The 26,402-nt window shown below is 41.9% G+C and overlaps 1 pseudogene across 1 annotated transcript; it reads right to left on the bottom strand.

The window, feature by feature from the left end:
- Window positions 1–14,307: 14,307 nt before the first annotated feature.
- On the bottom strand, window positions 14,308–19,936 carry LOC309552558 (zinc finger protein 862-like; annotated as a pseudogene). The gene is made up of 3 exons: window positions 19,926–19,936; window positions 15,784–16,787; window positions 14,308–15,416 (listed from the first exon to the last, which is right to left on the bottom strand). The product of its transcript is annotated as a zinc finger protein 862-like (transcript).
- Between the last annotated feature and the right edge of the window lie 6,466 nt (window positions 19,937–26,402).

Raw genomic sequence — 26,402 nt, 5'->3', positions numbered from 1 at the left:
AGCACCCTCAAACCTTCAGAAGTATGAGATGAACCCCAACAACTTGGAAAGGTGGATCTCTCTCACACGTACCAACACAGACTATCCCCCAATTTAACTGATCCCCAAAGGTTTTTGATTAAATAGCGGAATAGAAAATATGATCCAAAAAAAGTGTATGTATATCACACGTACACAACCACACTAGGCCCCAATTACTATTGTTTGTACCCCTAAAAGGCTAGGAGTAGGGGGAGTATGGAACAGGCAGCACCCTCAAACCTTCAGAAGTATGAGATGAACCCCAACAACTTGGAAAGGTGGATCTCTCTCACACGTACCAACACAGACTATCCCCCAATTTAACTGATCCCCAAAGGTTTTTGATTAAATAGCGGAATAGAAAATATGATCCAAAAAAAGTGTATGTATATCACACGTACACAACCACACTAGGCCCCAATTACTATTGTTTGTACCCCTAAAAGGCTAGATGAGGAGTAGGGGGAGTATGGAACAGGCAGCACCCTCAAATCTTCAGAAGTATGAGATTGTGTTCACTGTACCCCACAAAGATTGAGTTCACTGCACCCCACAATGATTGTGTTCACTGCACCCCACAAAGATTGTGTTCACTGCACCTCACAAAGATTGTGTTCACTGTACCCCCCAAAGATTGTGTTCACTGCACCCCACAAAGATTCTGTTCACTGTACCCCACAAAGATTGTGTTCACTGCACCCTAAAAGGATGTTGTTCACTGCACCCCACAAAGATTGTGTTCACTGCACCCTAAAAGGATGTTGTTCACTGCACCCCAAAAAGATTGTGTTCACTGTACCCCCCCAAAGATTGTGTTCACTGCACCCCACAAAGATTGTGTTCACTGCACCCCACAAAGATTCTGTTCACTGCACCCCACAAAGGATTTTGTTCACTGCACCCCAAAAAGATTGTGTTCACTGCACCCCAAAAAGGATTTTGATCACTGCACCCCAAAAAGGATGTTGTTCACTGCACCCCAAAAATGATTTTGTTCACTCCACCCCAAAAAGATTGTGTTCACTGCACCCCACAAAGATTGTGTTCACTGCACCCCAAAAAGATTGTGTTCACTGTACCCCCCAAAGATTGTGTTCACTGCACCCCACAAAGATTCTGTTCACTGTACCCCACAAAGATTGTGTTCACTGCACCCCAAAAAGATTGTGTTCACTGCACCCCAAAAAGGATGTTGTTCACTGCACCCCAAAAAGGATGTTGTTCACTCCACCCCAAAAAGATTGTGTTCACTGCACCCCACAAAGATTGTGTTCACTGCACCCCAAAAAGATTGTGTTCACTGCACCCCAAAAATGATTTTGTTCACTGCACCCCAAAAAGGATTTTGTTCACTGCACCCCAAAAAGGATGTTGTTCACTCCACCCCAAAAAGATTGTGTTCACTGCACCCCAAAAAGATTGTGTTCACTGCACCCCACAAAGGATTTTGTTCACTGCACCCCAAAAAGATTGTGTTCACTGCACCCCAAAAAGGATGTTGTTCACTGCACCCCTAAAAGGATTTTGTTCACTGCACCCCAAAAAGATTGTGTTCACTGCACCCCACAAAGGATTTTGTTCACTGCACCCCACAAAGATTGTGTTCACTGCACACCAAAAAGGATTGTGTTCACTGCACCCCAAAAAGATTTTGTTCACTGCACCCCAAAAAGATTGTGTTCACTGCAGCCCAAAAAGATTGTGTTCACTGCAGCCCAAAAAGATTGTGTTCACTGCAGCCCAAAAAGATTGTGTTCACTGCAGCTCACACACAGAAAAATGGATGTGGATCACTGACACCTGCCTATCTCCAATCCCACACCACACAGCAATATCGATTGTAGTTTGTAGAACACAGTTTCCCTAAAATTCAGCAGACTCTGTCCCTAACAGGATTGAGAAGAGATCGTAGATCAGGATTGAGTGCAGATTCACCCCACCCCCCACACAGCAATATCGATTGTAGTTTGTAGAAGACACTGACCCTATAATTCAGCAGACTCTATCCCTAAAATGCCTACAACTCGCCCTGCCTAAACACTCCGACCTGTCCCTCAATTCTATCCGGACACAAATGGTTTTTTCCTGCCTATCTTTCCCTAATCAGCAGCCAGCACATTGATGTGTGCTCTGTCCCTTAGCTAAGCAGCAGAATGACGCTGCTGCGGCGGCTGCCTCGAACTTATAAAGACTTGGTCACATGCTTCAGACGGCCAATCACAGCTACTAAGACATTTGCAGGCATGGCTGGGATGGCTTAAGGCACACCAGTTAAACGATTGTTGATTGGCTGTTGAAAGCCCGCCATGAAAAGAGCGCCAAAGCATGCAAAACCCGGAAATAAAACGACCGAACACGGATTTTTACCCGAACATACAGTAAAGTGTCCGTGTCCGTGTTCGGGTAAAAAAAATCCAATTATTCGGTACGAACACGAATAATACAGTCCGTGTTCGCTCAACACTAACACTGACCCCCCCCCCCACACTGACACCTCCTACACTGACCCCCACACTAACTCCCCCTACACTGACACCTACACTGACCCCCCTACACTGACACCTACACTGACCCCCCTACACTGACCCCCCCACACTGACACCTACACTGACCCCCCTACACTAACTCCCCCTACACTGACCTACAGCCCCCCCCCCGACCATGTCCACTTTCCTGAGCCCCGGGCCAGCAAAGCGACTCTCACCGGTGCTGTCTTCACTCTGCCGCGCTGCTGGCTGCCTGCCAAAACGATTCAATCCAAACCGGGCGGCTGAAGGGAAGTGCTGAGCTGAGGTTGGAGAAGACGCGAGGCGGAGCCGGGGCTCATGTTTACTCATGCGCCACCCACACTAAGCCACTGGACAGTCCGACAGGCACAGGCCAGCCTGCCATGTCTGTCCAATCACAGGGCGCCCACCGGCCATCGCTGAGCCGGAAGATGGCAGCTGGAGCATGGGAAGAGCGCCAGAAGATAGCAGTGCACTATACTAAAGTTTAAGTGACACTGGCACGGCCGTGGGATGAGCCCCCCCAGATTTTGCGCCCGGTGCGGCTGGCCCCCCCAGCACCCCCCCACGCTACGCCACTGCCCACAACTATGCATCACTTCTTTCCTCAGATGTCAGACACCTGCTGGAGATGTGGCGCTGGACAGGATAAGATGCTACATATTTTTTTTGGGACTGTTTTGGCAAGCAGTGGACTGTTAAACATCTGACAAATGTTGGTGAGGAAGCCCCTGGCATGCTTGCTGCACCTCCCACAACGACCCATTAAAAAATATAAGGCTTCCCTTACAATTCACTTGTTGAACGCGGAAAAGGCATGTATCCCTTTGTGCTGTAGGTTTGTGAATCTACCTTTAAAGTCGCTTTGGTTTTCCAAAATCAATGAACTTAGGGACATGGAGGACCTCATGGCTACCCTACAAAATAGGGAGGAGATCTTTCATGACACATGGAGGCCATGGCAATTTTTTGTGTACACTGATGCCTACTTGCAGAAGGTCTCACAACCTGGCTGAGCCCCCAGGTCTTTTTTCATATTGAATGTAGTTGCATTCCTATGTTGCATTTCATCTGTACATGTTGGAGACTCTGACCTGCCACCTCTTTCTGACTCTTATATTTTTTTTTGACGGTAATCTGTTGATTTGCAGATTGTCATTTCTTGGGTGCTCATTGATGCTGTGTAGACCTTATTGCATTACCACTGATTTTGCAAGTCTGTCTATTTATGTGACCTTGTTATGCACTACTTTTCTGCATGTTTAGAATGGAACTTTTTGATAAAAAAAGGAATTGCAAAAAAACGTACTGTCCTGGAACCAATTCTGTTTAACTTGTTTATAATTGATTTAGAGGTTGGAATAAGTAGTTCAATCTCAGTATTTGCTGATGATACAAAGATAAGAAGAGCAATTACTTGGCTATAGGAACTTTACAAGAGGACCTAGTTAAAATAGAGGGGTAGCCAGCTAGATGGAAGATGAATTTAATATTGAAAAATGTAAATTAATGCATTCAAAAGCTAAAAATATAAATGCAAGTTACTCGCTAGGGGGAAAACATCTGAGGGAATTAAGGATAGAAAAGGATCTGGGGGTCCTAGATCACAGACTCCGCAATAACATGCACTGCCAAGCTGAAGCAAGTAAGGTCAGCAGACTAATATTATGCATTAAAAAGGATATCTACACAAGCGGTGAAACTATAATTCTACCACTTTACAAAACTATAGTTCAGCCACATCTTGAGTATGCATTCAATTCTGGTCACTGATTCTCAGGAAGGATGAGCTTGAACTGGAGAGGGTTCAAAGAAGGGAAACAAAGTTAATAAGGAGGCTGAAGGACCTCAGTTTTGAGGAAGCACTTTAAATAATGAAATTTAAACTCCCTGAGGAAGAGATGTTTAAAGGGGGATATGATTGCAATATACAAATCTGTGAATGGTGACTTCAGCATTGGCAGAAAACGATTTAAATGAAGGTCTCTAAAGACACGCACATACACAGTGAAGTTGGACAGAAGGCAGTTCAGTCTTAAACTGTCTAAGGGGTTCTTTACTGTTTAAGCGGGATGAATGTGGAACTCCCTAACAAAGTTGGTGGTTTCAGCAGGGAGTGTAGATAAATTCAAGAAACTTTTAGATGTGTTTTTTTTAATGAATGCAATGTACAGGGGTATAAAAAATGGTACTAACATAAACACACACACACGTGCATACGCATACTGTTTTCCTCATTCATCTAATCAGTAGGACCCAAGTGGAGAAATTTCTTCAGTCAGCCATAACTGAGCAGGTCTAAACAAGACCCAAAATCCCATGATGCAGTTGGTGATTCTCCATTTAAAAAATAGATTAAGTCTTTTCTTAGCATTCTATTTGCACATTTGCATACAACAGGTTAAGCTCCACCTCTTAACTCGTTGCCAATAAAATCTCTTATACCTTCTCACTGATATTTAATTTTTGTAGAAAAAAGTCAACCCAACAGAGGCAACCCTCCGAGAAAGAGAAGCAGAGGAATATCCTCCATACTCTCCAAATAAAGTCTTCTAGAAAAGCAAAACCCCAAACTTAAACCCATAAGGGTCACAGAGAGAACAATAGGAGCTTTAACGGCGAACCCCTAGAAAATCACCCAGGTCATACTAGTGCTGGGGATGGTGACCCTTTCGAATTGGCAACCATCAGGGAGCAGCTAAGACCAGCTGCACCATATCAGCACACTACAGACCTGTCTGGGGCTACCCGAAGGACCAGAACCCCTACAGTTGTCATCCCATGAACCCTATAGCAGGCAAGGGAACAGAGCGCATGCTTGCATCTGCCTGGGGTACCCGTAGTCTCTCCCAAGTGTTGCACCTCCTTGTGAGGCAGGAAATCAGGACAACCCCCTCTAGGGATTCTCCACTGTAGGCAATCTGTTGAAAAAAAATGTCTGGTTACCGAACTCACTTCCCATGCCCATTCTCAGTGCCGGGAATTTTCATGGCAGAGAAGGCTAAAACATGCTGCGCCACCCCCCACAAAAGAAGAAGCCTTCGATGCTGCTGCCACAATGTACCTGTCGCCCTGGCTGAAGACATAGGCCACAGTGATGTTAGTGTCTGATCGGACCCAGACAAGAAGTTCATGGTGAAGGGTATTGAAAAACCCCTAAGTCAACATGAACACTCGCAGACAGAGGACAGTGAAGATCAGGTGAACCAAGAGCTCTCCCTTCAGCTGGATAGACCGGCATTCCGTAATAATGACCGTCCATAGAAAGAGAAGGAAGTACGCTCCGGCTACCCAGACAGGGGACCGGAATCACCATAAGATGAAAGCCCTCGTCAATCGGTCCAGAAGATCTGGTCGTCTAAGGAAATGCAGGTTCACCCTGAATGGACTGAATTTTTCTTTTCAGAATCCTCCCATGGAACTGCCAACACAAGGCCACCCAGAAAAATGGGTGCCACAGGAATCAGAGTCCACAAGCAAGACTGCGGGGAAGATCACACGCAGGACAATAAAACAATTGGACCACAATCCGAAAATCGTCTTTCAGAAGAAACATGCTGGCATGTCTCCTGGTCAGAACGGTCCTCAGGATGTTCCGTAACCAACTGAAGCCCTGCAGGGGGCCTTGGGTCCCCTAAGCTATCCCTCACCAGCGCTCGCCCAAGAAACCAGTCACAGCAATCCCAACTGCTTCAGCAACACCAGGACTGGAGCCAGCACCTCAGAAAAATACCGGGTGTTTCCCCGTGTCCTATCTATTGTGGCGGGAAAATGCCACTATAGATGGGACGCGCCCCCAACTACAGAGCACAGGAAACTCACATGTCCCTCGCCCATGGGAACGTGCAGGTGAGGTCCTAGACATCTACGGTTGTGAGGGAAAAACCCCCAAGAAGACATGGATGGATTTCAGTTCGATCTACAGCTTGGCCTCTGGTCCCTGAGTCGGGACCGTGAACAGAATGGAGGAACCCTCGGAACACGTGCCAGCTCGGGAAGGGGGACAGAAACCCCCTAGCGCGGCAGATTTAGTACCAGGTGCATAGAGGAAATGGGAATTGGAAGGAAGGAACTACTCAAGTGGATAAGAAGGAAACGCTATACAACAACCAAACACAAGCAATACGCAGACCCACGTGTTGGAAACAGGGGATTCCACGGTCCAAAAACCATCAGGCGATTTGCCTTTAGTAAATAAACCCCCTTGTGTATCTGGGTGTGGTAGAACGGAGAAATGCCGGCAATTAGGGTCAGCAAACAAGAGTAACAAAGGTGATAGGGAATAGAGTTGCTAACAGTTTATGGTGTCAGAAGTTTGGGTTAGGCAGGATCACCTTATTGGTTGCCCTCCTATAACAGACTTAAAGTTGGTTGGTAGGTTTAGTGTTAATAGAAGAGAACCTGATGGCTGCTGCTTCACTGCATATGTCCTCTCCAATTGATCAGACATACATTGTCGCATATGGTCTGTATTTTAGTTTAGTATTTTAGTTCAGTATTTTGGAGTGGGGCGTGGCCGCCCAAGGTGGGCAAATTGTTTAACTACTAAATTTCACCTGTGTTACCCCCCTCCTCCTTGTGCGCTGAAGTAGCACTAAGACACACTTGCTATAGTGCTGGAACCACTGGGAGCATAGAGCTCTTGGGGATATTAAAAAGCCAGGCCAGGTAGGGTGGAGATATAGGAACTTCAACAGGAAAAGGGACAAAAGTAGGTTAGGAATCTCCCTTCCACACACCCAGATATTGTGAGAGTGGTAAGTGCTTCTGTACGTACATTTGCTATTTACCTTAAAGTTATAAGTGCTTATTACGCTTGCAAAAAGTAATTGTCAAGTAGATGTTTTATTGTGTCTCTTGATGACCGCCTTAAGGGTGAAGAGGCATGGTGATGGTCTCAAGGAGTAAGAACAGGAATATTTTTGGGTGTGCAACTTGCAACTTTAAGCTGTAGTTGAAAAGTTTTGACGGTGCTATTTTAGTGCCAGTTCTCCTGTGCATAGAATAGTTGCACTCTCAAAGATACACAGGTCTGCTCGCGTAATTTGATTTATTATGTTTACAGAATGCATAAAGAGAAAGTGTTTTTTTTTTTTTTGCAATTAAATTGTTAGTTAAAATAAATTTGCAATAAGAGAGAGAAAATAAAAAGCATACAGCTGATAAAGAGGTTGAGAATTCAGGGAGTAATAAAAGTAAGGATAGCATAATGAATGAAATATGGAAATCCTTGCCCAGTGTGCAGAATACTTTGATATTAGATGCCCTCAACCCATTTACAAATGTGCCCAATGCTAGTACACCCATGATGGGGATTATTGTAATCCCCTCATTAAATTTAGATGACTGTGAGTTAGGGAATACTACGTATTTCCTTCTTCAGCTGAGATTACCAGAAGGTGTTTAAGATAATGGGTATTTTTTTTATCTTACTTTAAGTAGAATGTTGTCCCTAAATGTCAGTGCTCTGGAGTATCATGGAACAATTAGTGCCACACCTCCAGAGTCTACGATCCTTGACCGAGTGACATATCCTGGACCCCAAACTTTAGTGGATTCGGGTTACTTACATGTACAAGAGGATGTAGCGTTTAGGTGTGTCCATTAAATCCCTGCCCCTGAGAATAGATTTAACAAATATGGTTGAACAGCACCTGGAGAGTTTATAACAAACAGGAAATGTTTGCAAAGCAGGGCAGCATCTCTTAATCTTAATAGGGGGAAAAAAAAAGGAAGTTGGCATTTTTTCTGTAGAGATGTCCCGTTATTGCCTTGAGGAGGGGCCCCCATGTTGCCATATGCTGGTATTAGAGATAATCTTTGTTTTAAGACAAGTTGCCTGAAAAGGAATTGGTTTAGATACCAGAGCTCATGGTTTTAAAACAGGTTTATAGGGAAATTATATATATACAGCTGCAAGAAAAAGTATGTGAACCCTTTGGAATGATATGGATTTCTGCACAAATTGGTCATAAAATGTGATCTGATCACAATAGACAATCACAGTCTGCTTAAACTAATAACACATAAAGAATGAAATGTTGCCATGTTTTTATTGAACACACCATGTAAACATTCACAGTGCAGGTGGAAAAAGTATGTGAACCCTTGGATTTAAAACCTGGTTGGACCTCCTTTGGCAGCAATAACTTCAACCAAATGTTTCCTGTAGTTGCAGATCAGATGTGCACAACGGTCAGGAGTAATTCTTGACCATTCATCTTTACAGAACTGTTTCAGTTCAGCAATATTCTTGGGATGTCTGGTGTGAATCGCTTTCTTGAGGTCATGCCACAGCATCTCAATTGGGTTGAGGTCAGGACTTTGACTGGGCCACTTCAGAAGGCGTATTTTATTCTGTTTAAGCCATTCTGTTGTTGATTTACTTCTATGCTTTGGGTCATTGTCCTGTTGCAACACACATCTTCTGTTGAGCTCCAGCTGGTAGACAGATGGCCTTAAGTTCTTCTGCAAAATGTCTTGATAAACTTGGGAATTCGTTTTTCCTTCAATGATAGCAATCCATCCAGGCCCTGACGCAGCAAAGCAGCCCCAAACCATGATGCCCCCACCACCATACTTCACAGTTGGGATGAGGTTTTGATGTTGGTGTGCTGTACCTCTTTGTTGTCATACATAGTGTTGTGTGTTTCTTCCAAACAACTCAACTTTGGTTTCATCTGTCCACAGAATATTTTGCCAGTACTGCTGTGGAACATCCAGGTGCTCTTGTGCAAACTGTAAATTTGCAGCAATGTTTTGTTTGGACAGCAGTGGCTTCCTCTGTGGTATCCTCCTGTGAAATCCATTCTTGTTTAGTGTTTTACGTATTGTAGATTCGCCAAAAGGGATGTTAGCATTTGCCAGTGACTTTTGTAAGTCTTTAGCTGACACTCTAGGATTCTTCTTCTCCTCATTGAGCAGTCTGCGCTGTGCTCTTGCAGTCATCTTTACAGGACAGCCACTCCTAGGGAGAGTAGCAGCAGTGCTGAACTTTCTCCATTTATAGAAAATTTGTCTTACCGTGGACTGATGAACAGCAAGGCTTTTGGAGATACTTTTATAACCCTTTCCAGCTTTATGCAAGTCAACAATTCTTAATTGTAGGTCTTCTGAAAGCTCTTTTGTGCGAGGCATCATTCACATCAGGCAATGCTTCTTGTGAAAAGCAAACCCAGAACTGGTGTGTGTTTTTTATAGGGCAGAGCAGCTGTAACCAACACCTCCAATCTCATCTCATTGATTGGACTCCAGTTGGCTGACATCTCACTCCAATTAGCTCTTGGAGATGTCATTAGTCTAGGGGTTCACATACTATTTCCACCTGCACTGTGAATGTTTACATGGTGTGTTCAATAAAAACATGGCAACATTTCATTCTTTGTGTGTTATTAGTTTAAGCAGACTGTGATTGTCTATTGTTGTGACTTAGATGATGATCAGATCACATTGTATGACCAATTTGTGCAGAAATCCATATAATTCCAAAGCGTTCACATACTTTTTCTTGCAGCTGTATACATACATAATTATATATATATATATATGTTTATAGATTTACAGTATGTTTTTATTACATGTTATAAATTGTCTGTTTTTGATTTTGTCTGATTGTTGAGAGGTTTCCAACAGCTATTGATAAGTTAAGCCCATGCCAAGCGCACTGTTTAATTGGAACTATATGTCGGAAAAGTGACGTCACTACTAAATTACATGTATTTAATGGTACCAAGATTCCGTATTGTGTATGCCTTAAAATGTGAACAAACAGGTGTTTACCTCATGAAATATATTGTGTTCTCTTACTTTGGGAGTAAAATGTTGCTAAGCCCCGTTTACCTATGGAGGAAAGTTGAAATTTAAGCCTAATACCTATAAAAATTTGCAAGTGTTGGGATGCTAAGGTTCCTCAGTGAGGAAGTTTGTTTGAAAACGGTCTTAAAGTGACTACCTTTTCGGATATTTTTACTCTATTAAATTGTCATGTTGATTTTACTGAATACTGTTTTATTTTGCTTATGATAGTCATATATTGCAAAGTTAGGAAACTAAGTTCTAAATCAGAATGTGTTTAAGTACGGTGTTATGTTCTGGGACCCCATGGTTCCAATCCTGCTGCAATAATATGTTTGAGATAGATGTTCAGTTGAATATATACTGTATATTGAATCTACTGTATATATGTCTAGTAATGGAAACTGCTGCTAGGAAACATTTTATTTCTGCACGCTTAATGGACTTATGTTTGAATTCTTAGAATGGCAGTAGATTATTTTCCAAAGTTAAGAAACACTTTATCTAATAGTTCGGGTGATTCTGTGGTTATTCATGTTGACTGGAGTGTATCCACTCCGCCCCTATTCATGTGAAGAAATCCCCCCCCCTTCTCATTCATGCCCTTATCCAGATGCTCTACTGGAAGGAAGTCATATTGTGATGAAACGCGTAGGGAGGAGCCAATGGCGCATGACGCACACGCAGACTTGTTGATTTGAAACAAACATCTGTGGGTTCATTGTGATCGCTCTGGATTTGGTGGATATGCTGAAATGCTTTTATCGGAGTGTAAGTTACTACTACCTTTAATAAATGTTCTGATGATATATACACGATGAGAGGTGTCCTGCTTATCTCCACATGATCATACTGGACTATTGAGACCAAGGGAGAGGAACACTGGGAAAGAACGCTGATAGGATCCCACGGCTATTTACGTTTTGTATAGGATCTGCTGCCCACAATGACCTTTGTCACGAGGGTCAATGTGATTTAGCAAGAGGGTGTGTGATTGGGTGTTGATGGTGGTCCTCACAGCACTAATAGAAGAGTATATTAGTGAAAGATCACCTTTAAGTTCTCCCCTTGGATGTGAACACTGTCTCTATGAACTATTTAGCGCTACACTTACTCCTACTACTTGAAGGAAGGACTACATCTTTTACATGGAAATCCTTGTTCTAAAGCCACACAGAGGGTCCTGTGGAGATTCCAAAAGCTTTGCCAAGCCATCATCCTGGTATGAGAAGTCTCCACTCTTCATTGCTGAAGGTTAAAGGAAGACTCCTGCTGGAAAATGTTCCTGGGAAAGCCTAGAGCAGTGATGGCAAACATTGGCAGAGCAGATTACTTGGAACTACATTTCCCATAATGCTCAACTACACTGCAGTGTGCATGTGCATTATGGGGAATGTAGTTTCAAAACAACTGGGATGTCAAGGTTTGCTATCACTGGCCTAGAGGAAGAGCCATGATGCCAACCCAAGGCCTGAGAGTTCCAGTGAACACCATGAGAGAGAGAGAGATCCGAGGTACCGGCCCGAAGACCTAGCCCGGAGGATGCTTTTTTGCTTTGTCAGTCTGTCTGTAAATGTCAAGTTTTATCCTTACCCTTACCAAGAGGCAAGTTTTGATGGAGTGGAGAATCTTCTATTTGCATGGGTGGGTACAGAATCAAAATTTGGAGGTAATGAAGAAGGTTAGGAAATAAACTTAAGGAGTAAAATAATGTGGACTTTGTAATCTGGAAAATTTATGGACATGTAAGCCATACAAGAGAGACTCTTTTTTTGCTCTTGTCTATTTTGCTGAAAACTATTCTCATTGACTAAGAGACTGTCATGCCCCTCTTATTTTTTTCACTGACATTTTCTATACAGTTGAGATAGCGGTTTGAGTGATCTTCATTTATGTATCAGGGTCCTGTCATATGTTAATTTGAATGTGTCTATTGGTTTTTGTATTGATATATGCTTATAAAGATGGGCCAATGCATTTATAGGAAAGCAATCAGGGATAATACATACTAAAGACATTTACTGATAGTTGTCCTACTCCTATAGGTGGCAATATAACCCAATGTTCAGGAATAACAAGGAGCGTGTCCATCAATGAACATAAGAGAAATACATGCAGATACTTATCCATCATGCCATATTATCAGGGAGGTATGTGATTGGCCCCAACTTTATTCTGCAGCAGGACAACAACCCCAAATGTACAGCCAATGTAATTCGGAACTATTTTCAGCGTAAAGGAATTCTGGAAGTGATGTTTGGCCCCCACAGAGCCCTGATCTCAACATCATCAAGTCTGTCTAGGATTACATGAAGAGACAAAAGGATTGGAGGCAGCCTACATCCACAGAAGATCTGTGGTTAGTTCTCTATGATGTTTGGAATAACGTACCTGCTGATTTACTTCAAAAACTGAGGTTGATTTACTAAAACTGGAAAGCGCAAAATCTGCTTCCAGTTTTTTTTTTTGTCAAGGCTTAACTGAACAAGCTGAAGTTAGAAGCTGATTGGCTACTATTAACAGCTGCACCAGATTTTGCACTCTCTGGTTTTAGTAAATCAACTTCACTGTGTGTATCTAGAAGGCTTGGTGCTGGTTTGAAGTCAAAAGAGTAGTCTTTCCAAATATTGATTAGATTTAGAATTTTCTTCTTTATGCTCACTTTGCATTTTCTGGATTGATAAAAAACAAATATATATTTTTAAAAAGCATTCTTACTTTACAGCATTTCATCACACCTGCTTACAGTACTGTACCTCTAAGGATTTTGATTTTTAATATACTTGCAAAGATTTCAAACAAACTTATTTCATGTTGTCATTATGGGGTGATGTTTGAAGAATTTTGAGTAAAATAATGAATTTAATCCATTTTGGAATAAGGCTGTAACATAACAAAATGTGGAAAAAGTGAAGCGCTGTGAATGCACTGTATGGTTCAGGATTTTGACCAAGAGAAACAAAGCAATTGAACAACACATTGTATATTGTTGCCTACTTGCTAACCTGATTCCTGTTGATTAGTAATCCAAGAGTTTAGTCTATAAGCTAAAATTTTGGCCAGTATTTTTATATCAACATGAAGAAGCGATAATGATCTAAAGCTAGACCAAGTGTGCAGGTCAGTGGAGGGGTTAGGCAGCATGACAATAGTGAGTTCTAGCATTTCATGAGTTAGGCCGGGTTCACATATGTGAAACTGCGGGTTCGTGCCTGGGGTCCAGTGTGTCCCAGTACACTGGTTCAGGTGCGAATCAGGTCTGAATTCAAACCTGAACCGGACCCAAACACGCACATAATCCTTCTGCAATCTGGACTGCGGCCAGCCCGGACCAGTGTGAACCGGTTTATTTGAGAGCCAGTCACACTCACCTGCCATGCAAATTGGATGCAGGAAATCCGCATATGTGTGAACCCAGCCTTAAGCTGGATACACACTATACAACTTTTGTTGGTAGATTTCCATTAGATTTACCTTCACTATGTAGTGCAAGGGCCTACCTGATTGCATACAAATTGAAAGTGTTTAGGTCTGACATCATATTATATGGTTTTGGTAAGTCTGAAGGAAAAAATCTAAAGAAAATTGTATAGTGTGTATGGCCCATTAGAGTGCTGTAATGTTTCATGGAATTAAAACAGCTGTGTTCAATGTTGGGGGTAGGTTTTCAGAGATTTTATTTCATAAAACAAATTGTAGAGATTTGATTGCTCCCTTCAGCTAGGCTCAGTTTAAAGATTCAGTCAAATAAATCTGCAGTACAACCCCTTTTGCTCAGGGCTTGAAAAATCGGCTTGTAATCTAGAAGCCAGCTAAAAAAGTTAGGAGCCAGTTTTTTTTTTTCTAACTAGCAACAAACCATTTTTTTCCCCAAGGGCAAAAATAACCAATCCCAAATTTACACATAAAGACGACTAGATCCAAACATCATAGGCATTTAACTTATGTAGATAATGAATATATTCTGATGTTACACACCAAGTGTTTAATGAAATGTCATCTTTTATTCACTTGGCTTTTCGTGGCCATGAATATGCCTTGTACTTTTGCAATTAAAGTACCAATGGTCAACAGCCTTTTTCCAGGATCAAAATCCTTCACGGATGGTCCATTCATGTTGGTCATCAACAAATCATCTAAACTTTCTTGCTGCATTAATGATCTGAACTTATTTTTTACAAAGTTCATTAAGCCAAATTCGGTCTCACAACATGTGGTTGAGACAGGCAACACAGACACTGTGAACAACACGTTTCCCAAAACTGGAAATCTGTCTGTGTTGGAAAGTGCCAAATCCAGAAGTTCACTCAGTTTCTTTCCTTTTCCAAGGTTTTTAAATTCATACCACTAATTGTGGATCGCATGCATGCATTTCAGGCAGTGAGAGTTATTTCTGAAAATGCTGTGCCAATGTTGTAATGTCATCAACACCATACTCTTGTAGTGCTTTTCCCGATGGCCAGGCAAAGGTATCAAACACTGCAGTGGAACGTTCAATATTCCTTTGAATGAGAAATCGCTCTTCTAGATATTTTACACCATACTGAATCAATTTGTCCTTTTCATGCCTATATCAAAGAAATTGCAGTATTACCGAGTCCTTGCAACTCTACATCTTGATACTGTCCTTTGAGTGATGTTCCAGTTAGAAATCTCTCCTCATACTGTTTTGGCACATCTTTGAGTGATTTTAAAGAAAAAGTGTTTTTCACATGCAACTCAATTGTGCCTAAGAAAAGCTCTTCCTTTTGAAATAATTTCTAGGTAATCAAGCAGAAAATGGAGCATGTGAACAAATTTAATAACAGTTTTTTCAACAAACCATGTGCAACTGCAGAAGTACTGTCTTTTAAAGGTGGACTGTCACACATTTCCAATCTTTGACAAGAACGCAGAGAGCGCACTGAGTTTGCTTGACACCCATCTTATGGTATGCAAGTACTGACATTTCTGGATTTTTTTCATGAAAACTTTCAGCTACCTGCTTTGACTGTCGCTATGTCTTGGGTGAAAGCTGGTAAAATTGGTACAGCTTCTTTAAAACAGGGTCAAGGTCATGAATTGCATTTTCCCCCTTTCACAGAGCTTAAAACACTAAGGCCCCTTTCACACACTCCGTCCGTCGGACGGACTCAGTTTTTCTCAGCGGGGGATCGATCCACTGAGCAGGAGAATGACAGCTGTTCTCCGCGTTGTGTGCGGAGACACAGCTGTCAGTTCCCCATACGTCTCTATGGGGGAATCGGATGGGAACGGACCGTTGGTCCATTCTCATCCATTCCGATCCGCTGGACGGATGGAAAATAGGGTTTTTCCGATCCGTCCAGCTTTGACGGATCGGATGTCAGCGGACATGTCTCCGCTGATATCCAATGCCCCATAGGGATGCATGGGGGGACCGTTCAGATCCGCCAAAAAAACTGACAGGCGGATCTGAACGGTCCGCCTGTGTGAAAGAGCCCTTAAATTTAATCTGTGTGCAACACATTGAGCGCCAATCACATGGCTGAGATTTTGACATACTTTCTTTACCGGTCCATTTTCAGCTCCAATCATGCTTGCAGCACCATCTGTACCAATTCCAAACAGCTGGTTTGAAAAAAGACAGTCTAAAATACCATGCGTCTTCAGCTCTTTAGTGAGGGTTTCTAAGTACCCATCTGCAATTGCCATTTCAAGAGGTAGGACTGATAAAAATACTTTTTTGATCCTATTGTTCTTGACGTATCTACCATACAATATTAATTCTTCTACTCCTCCTTTTTCAGTTGACCAATCTAGCATCAAACTAACATATTTCACCTCCTTTAGCTCGCAGATGAGTTCCTTCCGGATTACAGTTGCAATATATGAGATGAACTCCTCTCATCTCTTGTCATTTGCATACTCCTCTCTCACAGCAACTCCTAGTTTCCCTCAGCTCTTAAGCCTTTAAAATCTGTATATGGCTTGTATTTTGCAATATAATAGGCCACAATAAATAGAACTTTTATGTAGTTGAACATCCCTTGGTCCATTTTCTGAACGCATACAGCCAGTGGCGTAGCTTCTGGAGCCAAAAGGGCATGTTTGGCCTTTATACATTTTTCATGCTGGTGTGACTTTCTATGTTTTTTGAAGGCCTCCAGTTTAAATGGTCCTGAAAACCCTTTCACAATCTTAGATGTGTAGTCAGAAATGCCAGGAAAAGAGGCACAAATCTCACATATACCTGTGTTATGGTCAAATTTAAGCCATGCAAGTTCCTTGCACCAATCTTGCTTATACTTCCTTCTTCCATCATTATGAGGGTGACTTGTTGAAGGGGACTTCTCTGCTGGTTGTTCTTCTCTTGTGCAGTTTGATTCTGCAGTAACATGTTGCACTGCACTTTCTAAACAAGAAGTCTTTGCAAAGAAATTCATCTTCCGCAGTTACTTGGTATCTTCTAGCATCACAGCTTTTGCGTCACGTTTCATTTTTTTTCTCAATTCACAAAGATGTTTTTGTTGAAATCCCAATATATGTATATTATTTGGTATGCGTAAAAGTTAGTCTACAAATTATGGTATATATACTGGAGTTATTTACAGTGCATTGCGAAAGTATTCAGCCCCCTTAAACTTTTCGACCTTTTGCCACATTTCAGGCTTCAAACATAAAGATATAAAACTGTAATTTTTTTTGAAGAATCAACAACAAGTGGGACACAATCATGAAGTGGAACAAAATTTATTGGATATTTCAAACTTTACCAAATAAAAAACTGAAAAATTGAGCGTGCAAAATTATTCAGCCCCTTTACTTTCAGTGTAGCAAACTCTCTCCAGAAGTTCAGTGAGGATCTCTGAATGATCCAATGTTGACCTAAATGACTAATGATGATAAATAGAATCACCCTGTGTGTAATCAAGTCTCCGTATAAATGCACCTGCACTGTGATAGTCTCAGAGGTCCGTTTAAAGTGCAGAGAGCATCATGAAGAACAAGGAACACACCAGGCAGGTCCGAAGTACTGTTGTGGAGAAGTTTAAAGCCGGATTTGGATACAAAAAGATTTCCCAAACTTTAAACATCCCAAGGAGCACTGTGCAAGCAATAATATTGAAATGGAAGGAGTATCAGACCACTGCAAATCTACGAAGACCTGGCCGTCCCTCTAAACTTTCAGCTCATACGAGGAGAAGACTGATCAGAGATGCAGCCAAGAGGCCCATGATCACTCGGGATGAACTGCAGAGATCTACAGCTGAGGTGGGAGACTCTGTCCATAGGACAACAATCAGTCGTATACTGCACAAATCTGGCCTTTATGGAAGAGTGGCAAGAAGAAAGCCATTTCTTAAAGATATCCATAAAAAGTGTTGTTTAAAGTTTGCCACAAGCCACCTGGGAGACACACCAAACATGTGGAAGAAGGGGTTCTGGTCAGATGAAATCAAACTTTTTGGCAACAATGCAAAACGTTATGTTTTGCGTAAAAGCAACACAGCTCGTCACCCTGAACACACCATCCCCACTGTCAAACATGGTGGTGGCAGCATCATGGTTTGGGCCTGCTTTTCTTCAGCAGGGATAGGGAAGATAGTTAAAATTGATGGGAAGATGGATGGAGCCAAATACAGGACCATTCTGGAAGAAAACCTGATGGAGTCTGCAAAAGACCTGAGACTGGGACGGAGATTTGTCTTCCAACAAGACAATGATCCAAAACATAAAGCAAAATCTACAATGGAATGGTTCACAAATAAACATATCCAGGTGTTAGAATGGCCAATTCAAAGTCCAGACCTGAATCCAATCGAGAATCTGTGGAAAGACGTGAAAACTGCTGTTCACAAACGCTCTCCATCCAACCTCACTGAGCTCGAGCTGTTTTGCAAGGAGGAATGGGCAAAAATTTCAGTCTCTCGCTGTGCAAAACTGATAGAGACATACCCCAAGCCACTTTTTTATTTGTTAATAAATAAATTTCGTTCCACTTCATGATTGTGTCCCACGCAAAAGGTCGAAAAGTTCAAGGGGGCCGAATACTTTCACAATGCACTGTATTTATACTAGTAATGGCGGCGATCAGCAACTTAGTAGCGGGACTATGATAGTGCGGCATACAATCTGACACTGGGAGGGAACTAACCGCCACTGACATCTCAAGTGACAGTAATACAGCGACCAGTGATAATATACACTGTCACTGTACTAATGACACTGGGTAGGAAGGGGCAATCAAGGCGTTAACTATGTTCCTAGTATAGTGTAAAGTGTTTACTATGTGGTTCTTTAACTAAGGAATATGACTATTTTTATTTCCTGCTTTGCAGAAACGCATAACTGACACATCCCCACTATTAGTTTATCAACACAGATCTCTCTTGTGTCATCCGCTCCACCAATAGGCAGGCCACGGTGATGAATCATTGGCCGGGACTTGCTGATTGGCATGTGCTGGAGCCGGATGTGCCAGATCGCTGCTTGCCCGCAGCAGGGCTAAATTTAAAAAACACCTGGCTGGTGCCCAGAACTGCATGTCCTGGGCGTTAGGCGATATCATTTGCACATTCCTGTGAAAGGCATGGCCATGGGCATGTTTTAAAAATGGTATGTTTTAATGGGGGCACAACACTTCTGGCCCCTAGCCACAAATCAAACGCAGTGGAAGGCATCGGGACCATCCCCAGTAGGTCAATGCAGAAAGGCAGCATCACAGCCTGTCCATCACTAGGCCACCATATACATGAAAAACCTTGTACAAACTACGTTTTTTTTTTTTTCGTTCAACCCACAGAAAAAAAAAACAAAAAACAAAACAAACAGCTCAGGTCTGAGCCGCTGTACTAACAATACAATGTTATTAGAGCAATCTCCCCTGCTGAGCTATTGTCTTCTGACAGGGGAACAGCCATTGGCTTAGAGCGCTGGTTGGGAGGCGGCAGCTGCTGATTTTCCAGCATACACATCTGACAGAAGCCAGCCCAGCTGCCATACACACAGGCCGAAATGGTGGCCAGTTTTTATTGAGCTGGCCGATGTTGCCTTCGGCCCATGTGTACGGGGCTTTATGGTGTGATGGACAGCGGCTCACTAGGGAAGGACAGTGCAGCAAGGTGGGGGCGATAGGAGATTCAGTGACCCAGTAACTCATGCCAGCTTAGGTCCATTTCACATGGGCGCCTCCGCTAAGCAGAACCAGCTTGCTCAGCGGGGATCTTTCCCCTGATCCCCGGTGAGCAGGCGGAGGACAGGTCACGAGCGGACACAGACGCAGCCCATTCTCCTCTATGGAGCAATCGGATGGAAACGGTCCATCTGTCCATTGCCACCTAATGCCATCCAATCCGATTCCCCGGACGGATGGAAAATAGAACCACCATCCATCTGTTTTTGGCAGACAGGATCGGATGGCGGCAGGTTGCCGCTCCAAAGAGGAGACTGAAGTGTCCGATCAGGTCCCCTGAAAAACTGACAGGGGGACCTGATCGGACAGCCTGTGTGAAAGGGGCCTTGGGCTGTGTGGCTTTGGCATGGCAGGGAGAAGATGAAAAATAAATTAATTTTAATGAAAAAAAAAAAAAAATCTGTTTTTATCTTTTGTGAGGGTATGAAAAGAACTGAGGCTGTTCCAACCTGCCACCCATCACTCCCTGTCCACTTATTAGGCAAAGGGCGCCAGGTGAAGCCTGCAACAACATCAGTCTCTTCTCCTCTTGGGAAGGAGATGGGCAGGCACTGAGAACAGGGAGGGGAAACACTCATCGCCATTAGTGACTGCTTGTCACACCCCCAGCCACCACAAGAGGGTGCCAGTTCCCCCGAAGAAAGCATCTCACTCCAGAAGGCCACGGCCTCTTAGTCACTGCGCACAGGGACAAGACAGCCCTTGCCGGGATGCTAATTCTAGTCGCCAATGCCACCTAGTGCCTGGGGTTTGCGGAGCCCTGCTTTAGCTAACCCATAGTGCTCTGGATATTCTGTCATGTATTTATGTTTATTTGTAAAACAAAGATATACATATTGTTGTTTTTTTTACCCAGTGCTGCCACACACACACACCTATAAATTAAGTTTGGCAAAATCCTTCCCTTTTTCTCTTATGTAGAACAGATGGTTTATATAAGCAAACATTCTGAGTGGAACATCCTTTAGACATCTAGTTTAAGGCTGTATAGAGGATTATACCTGGTTAGGTGTACTAAACTGTGAATTTAATTTTATCCTATCCCCATTGCAATGACGTACAACTTTATATATTTAAATTCTTAAAACAAAAAAAAAATAGCAATGTAAATACAGGTCCCTCTCAAAAAATTAGCATATTGTGATAAAGTTAATTATTTTCTGTAATGTACTGATAAACATTAGACTTTCATATATTTTAGATTCATTACACACAACTGAAGTAGTGCAAGCCTTTTATTGTTTTAATATTGATGATTTTGGCATACAGCTCATGAAAAACCAAAATTCCTATCTCAAAAAATTAGCATACCATGAAAAGGTTCTCTAAACGAGCTATTAACCTAATCATCTGAATCAACTAATTAACTCTAAACACCTGCAAAAGATTCCTGAGGCTTTTAAAAACTCCCAGCCTGGTTCATTACTCAAAACCGCAATCATGGGTAAGACTGCCGACCTGACTGCTGTCCAGAAGGCCATCATTGACACCCTCAAGCAAGAGGGTAAGACACAGAAAGAAATTTCTGAACGAATAGGCTGTTCCCAGAGTTCTGTGTCAAGGCACCTCAGTGGGAAGTCTGTGGGAAGGAAAAAGTGTGGCAGAAAACGCTGCACAACGAGAAGAGGTGACCGGACCCTGAGGAAGATTGTGGAGAAGGACCGATTCCAGACCTTGGGGGACCTGCGGAAGCAGTGGACTGAGTCTGGAGTAGAAACATCTAGAGCCACCGTGTACAGGTGTGTGCAGGAAATGGGCTACAGGTGCCGCATTCCCCAGGTCAAGCCACTTTTGAACCAGAAACAGCGGCAGAAGCGCCTGACCTGGGCAACAGAGAAGCAGCACTGGACTGTTGCTCAGTGGTCCAAATTACTTTTTTCGGATGAAAGCTAATTTTGCATGTCATTCGGAAATCAAGGTGCCAGAGTCTGGAGGAAGACTGGGGAGAGGGATATGCCAAAATGCCTGAAGTCCAGTGTCAAGTACCCACAGTCAGTGATGGTCTGGGGTGCCATGTCAGCTGCTGGTGTTGGCCCACAGTGTTTTATCAAGGGCAGGGTCAATGCAGCTAGCCATCAGGAGATTTTGGAGCACTTCATGCTTCCATCTGCTGAAAAGCTTTATGGAGATGAAGATTTCATTTTTCAGCACGACCTGGCACCTGCTCACAGTGCCAAAACCACTGGTAAATGGTTTACGGACCATGGTATTACTGTGCTCAATTGGCCTGCCAACTCTCCTGACCTGAACCCCATAGAGAATCTGTGGGATGTTGTGAAGAGAAAGTTGAGAGACGCAAGACCCAACACTCTGGATGAGCTCAAGGCCGCTATCGAAGCATCCTGGGCCTCAATAACACCTCAGCAGTGCCACAGGCTGATTGCCTCCATGCCACGCCGCATTGAAGCAGTCATTTCTGCAAAAGGATTCCCAACCAAGTATTGAGTGCATAACTGAACATAGTTTTTTGAAGGTTGACTTTTTTTGTATTAAAAACACTTTTCTTTTATTGGTCGGATGAAATATGCTAATATTTTGAGATAGGAATTTTGGGTTTTCATGAGCTGTATGCCAAAATCATCAATATTAAAACAATAAAAGGCTTGCGCTACTTCAGTTGTGTGTAATGAATCTAAAATATATGAAAGTCTAATGTTTATCAGTACATTACAGAAAATAATGAACTTTATCACAATATGCTAATTTTTTGAGAGGGACCTGTATGTATGACCGCTCTCATTATCCAGGTCATGTTATAGCTAATAAAAGTCACATTGAACTAGACTTGTTCTACAACTTGAGGATCACTGGACTTCAATTGGTTATACCAATATGATGCGTGCATGCCTGCAGGTTTACGTGGCGTATCATCATCTTTTATATTTAACCCAAAAATGTATTGAGTTTTTTTGCATTAAAATGTAAAAAAAAGTATTTTTTTTTTCAGATAAACCGCTGCACAAATACTGTGAGACATAAAATTGCAACCCCCACCAATTTATTCTCTAGTCTCTCGGCTTTGAAAAAAATATAGAATGTTAAGGGGTTCTAAAAAAAAATTTATAGCAAAAAATACAGATTGTTACTTGTAAACAAAAAGTGCCAGAATAGGCCTGCTCTTCAATTGGATAATGTCAAAGAGGTTCCACAGCTTACCAAGCCACTTCTTTAGAATTGGATTGGTAAGCTACTGTACATAGTGTCTACAACATTACAGAACATGTCCAATTGGATGTGGCCACTAGTGACTACTACTAGGTATAGCAATGAAAATATATTTATGAACCATCTGTACATAAATACATACACACATAGACTGCCATTTAGGCCGCCTGTTTGACATTTTTATTTGAAACAATTTGAAGCATACATACAATCCCCGGAGAATTACACAAATGTGAGGATGTTCTCATAACAGAAAATCCACGAGGACAGTCTACTCTGTACATCATTCTAATATGCACATTGTTAAAAAAGAGGGTAGAAATACTCAGATCTGTTCGTATCAAAACACAAGACGACGAGCGTAAAATCTCTAATTTGTAAAGGTGACAAGATAAATAACAATTCTGTTTTTCATTCAATTTTTTAACCATTATTTAAAGCAAGTAAATAAAGGAAAACTTGGCTCAGCATAAAAATAGGTACATATTGCAAAATTATAAATCTAATAGGCCTTGTATGTCAAGGACATTTTTGATGGGGCTGTGGTACTGGGGGCCCTGCACTCTATTCTCTGATTCAGTACAGACTAATGTACCCTGGTATGGTAAAAAAACCACGAATGTTAGGTGCAGTGCCACTTAGCGGCAAGTCTGGTTTTATATCAAACTTAATACATACCTATGGTCAACAACTTTTACAAAAACATATGTGAAAACTGCCCTTCCTTGACAGAAAATTGCATACATTTTGCCCCCATTAGGGAGATTTACCCTCTCTATTTGTCCTGTTTACCATTATCACCAAAAATGAAAGTAAAAGAAAATCCCAAATTTTGGGTTGTCCCCAGAATAGATATAGTGGGGATATCTTCCAATGGTGACAAGGCGACAACAAAAGGATTTCCTAACTTTAGAGGGATTTTCTTTCACATACTGTTTTTGCTATGGGGCTGGAAGTAAAATGGAAATCTCTCCAATGGTACACAGATGGCAAAAATAAATCTTCATGGGTTATAACCCTTTTTTACCCTATCCAAAATTAAAAAAATAAAAGAAAAAAATTGTTTTGCCTTTAGTTCCAATTCAAATCTACTTAGAAAGCAGTGACTTCATAAAGATGTGAGAAGTGTGCTTTAACCGACCACAAAATAGTTACCAGTACTATATGTGGAAGACCAGGTATGCTGAAAATTGTGCTTTCATCACAGTTTTTTAATTGCTGGAATTTTATATCAAAATGGGATGGCTGTATGAAAATTTTCAGTGTTAGGTCAGTGTTTCTGGTCTAATGTCCCAAAACATCTGCATTTATGTACTTTTCCTGATGTTGCTCAAACTATTCAACCTTATAACACACAGCACCTCCATAGAAGCCAATTCTTTTAAAAGTCAGGATCTCAAATTGGAATAAAGCCAAGAACATAATGTGATCTCTAACTTTGTAAAAACAAGGAGTTACAGTGGTGGAGACCGGGACAATGCCTGGGGAAGCAGGGTTCTAGTTGATGGGAGCATGCAACGGTCTTATATAAAGGGCCATAAAGGGAATATGTGTTACTCCTTTTGGAGCCATGTTAATTTCCTAACCCAAGAACATTTTCACATATATTTATGTTGAGTGGGTAGAGAAATGAATAAAACGTATACCATGCTGAGCAGGTCTGTATGGTGGTATAAGGTAATTATGTATTTATTACATAGATAGGGATATAAATCATACCAAGGTCACAGGAACATGTGAGATGGAAAAATAAAAGCAGTTTGTGAATGAGGAATTATATTTCTCTACCTATAAGATAGATAATATATAAATACAGAAATATATTTACTATATACACGCTCATGCATGTATGTACACGCGCACAAAAAAAAAATCTATATATAACAATATAGAATATGGCCAGTGGAACAGCACCTTAAAAATGTTTTGTGAAAGTATATATATATTTATTTATATGTATATATTTATACATAGTCAATATGACTACATTTAAATACAATAAAAACAATCTTTAATAAGTCATTAGAACATTGAAATCTGGGAGAGAACGGCTACTCTACAATCTCATCGAAATACTTAACAAGGGGTCCTTGCCTGAAAGGGACAAGATATATTCAGCAGCGACACATTGCAAACAGTAATACAGCAGAATGGAAAGTCAAAAGTTGCATATAGTAGCAAAGAAACACAGGAGGAGCGACACAAATCCTGGTTTCAGATTTTACCATTTAAATGATGCAGGAAGAATAATTTAATGTCATTTTTATCACAAATAGCAGGCTCTAGTTCTTACACTGTACATGTACACCATTAGTAAGGTAATCCAGCTCTGTACCCTGCCTTCATGTAGTTCTGGCATCAGAATATCCTCAAAAGACTGATTATCTCATATGGTTATAGGTAGCCTATAAAGCATAGGTTCTCAACATGTGGCCCTCCAGCTACTGCGCAGCTACAAGTCCCACCATGCCTCAGCCTTTGGAAGCCATGCTTGTAACGGTCATCCTTGCAATGCCTCATGGGACTTGTAGTTCTGCAACAGCTGCAGGGCCACAGGTTTAGCACCCTTGCTGTAAAGCTTCCAAAAGGTGATCAATAAGGTACAGAAATAAATGTTAATATTATGTTGCTAAAGCTAAAATGTTAAAAGAATAAATCAAGCCTTTAAAGTCTAAAAGGCTGAAGGTTTTTTACCTTTCATTCTCTTTGCAAGAAGGTAAATAAAACTTCAGTATGCAGCTCCCCCCCCCCCCACAGCCCCCCTAATACTTACCTGAGCCAGATTGTGATCCAGCGATATGCATGAGAGCGGCTGCTCTCCTGGGTCTCTACCTCCTGATTGACTGAAAGTCAACAGTGGGAGCCATTGGCTCCTGCTGCTGTCAATCACAGCTCACAGCCAGTAAGGAGGGAGCAGATCAGGGCCAAGCCCCAATTACTGTATCTTATGGATACACAGAGCAAGGCTCGGGGGCAAGCACGCATGAGTGCCCCCATAGCAAGCAGCTTGCTATGGGGGCACTGGGAGAAGGAGGGGCCAGGAGCGTAAGCGGGGACCCAAAAAAGAGGGCTGCTCTGTGCATAGAACAGGTAAGTATAACATTTTTGCTATTTAAAAAAAAAAAAAAAAAACTACTTTCAAATAGTTTAATTTCCAAGGCATACCATAAAACAATATTGGTGGCCATAGTGATCAGAATAAATCAGTTATACTGCATGTTGCCCAGTGGGTTGCCAGCAAAGAACATGAAAGTCTGGCTAGATCATTTTCCTAGGCAATCTAAACAGCTCTTTCAGTTACATGCATTGTCAGGAGATTGGGGTTTTAGACCACCTGGAAGCAGTTAGTTCCTACAAACCACCTACACTGTGATGATCAACAATTGAAGAGCAGATCAAACTAGAAGACAGCAAACATATATTAGAGTTCATGAACGCAAATCTAATCTAGAATTTGTACTGCAAATTTAATGCACTGGATGGTGGGTCCACCTAAACGGGTTGGTTAAAGAACAGACGACAGCAGTAGATTGCAGACTGTACAAAGCGAAGCCAATGCTTTGCAAAATGCGGTTTCTACAAAGCCACGTAGCTCAAGTGGTTAATGCGATAGGTGGTGGCGAGAATTTGGCAGCTGGCAAAGACAAAAGCTGTCTTGAGGGCTCATGTTTATAAGGCAGGACATGTGCTTTTATTGATCATATTAATAGAATTGTTGACACCAGCTGTAATTTTGTAGGTACTCAATACCTTGCTCCTGC

This window comes from Pelophylax lessonae, assembly GCF_965119305.1.
Source record: "Pelophylax lessonae genome assembly, chromosome: 4".
NCBI classification, from domain to species: domain Eukaryota; kingdom Metazoa; phylum Chordata; class Amphibia; order Anura; family Ranidae; genus Pelophylax; species Pelophylax lessonae.
The sequence above is the reverse complement of the archived record's forward strand: the minus strand, read 5'-3'. Positions and strand labels throughout refer to the sequence as shown.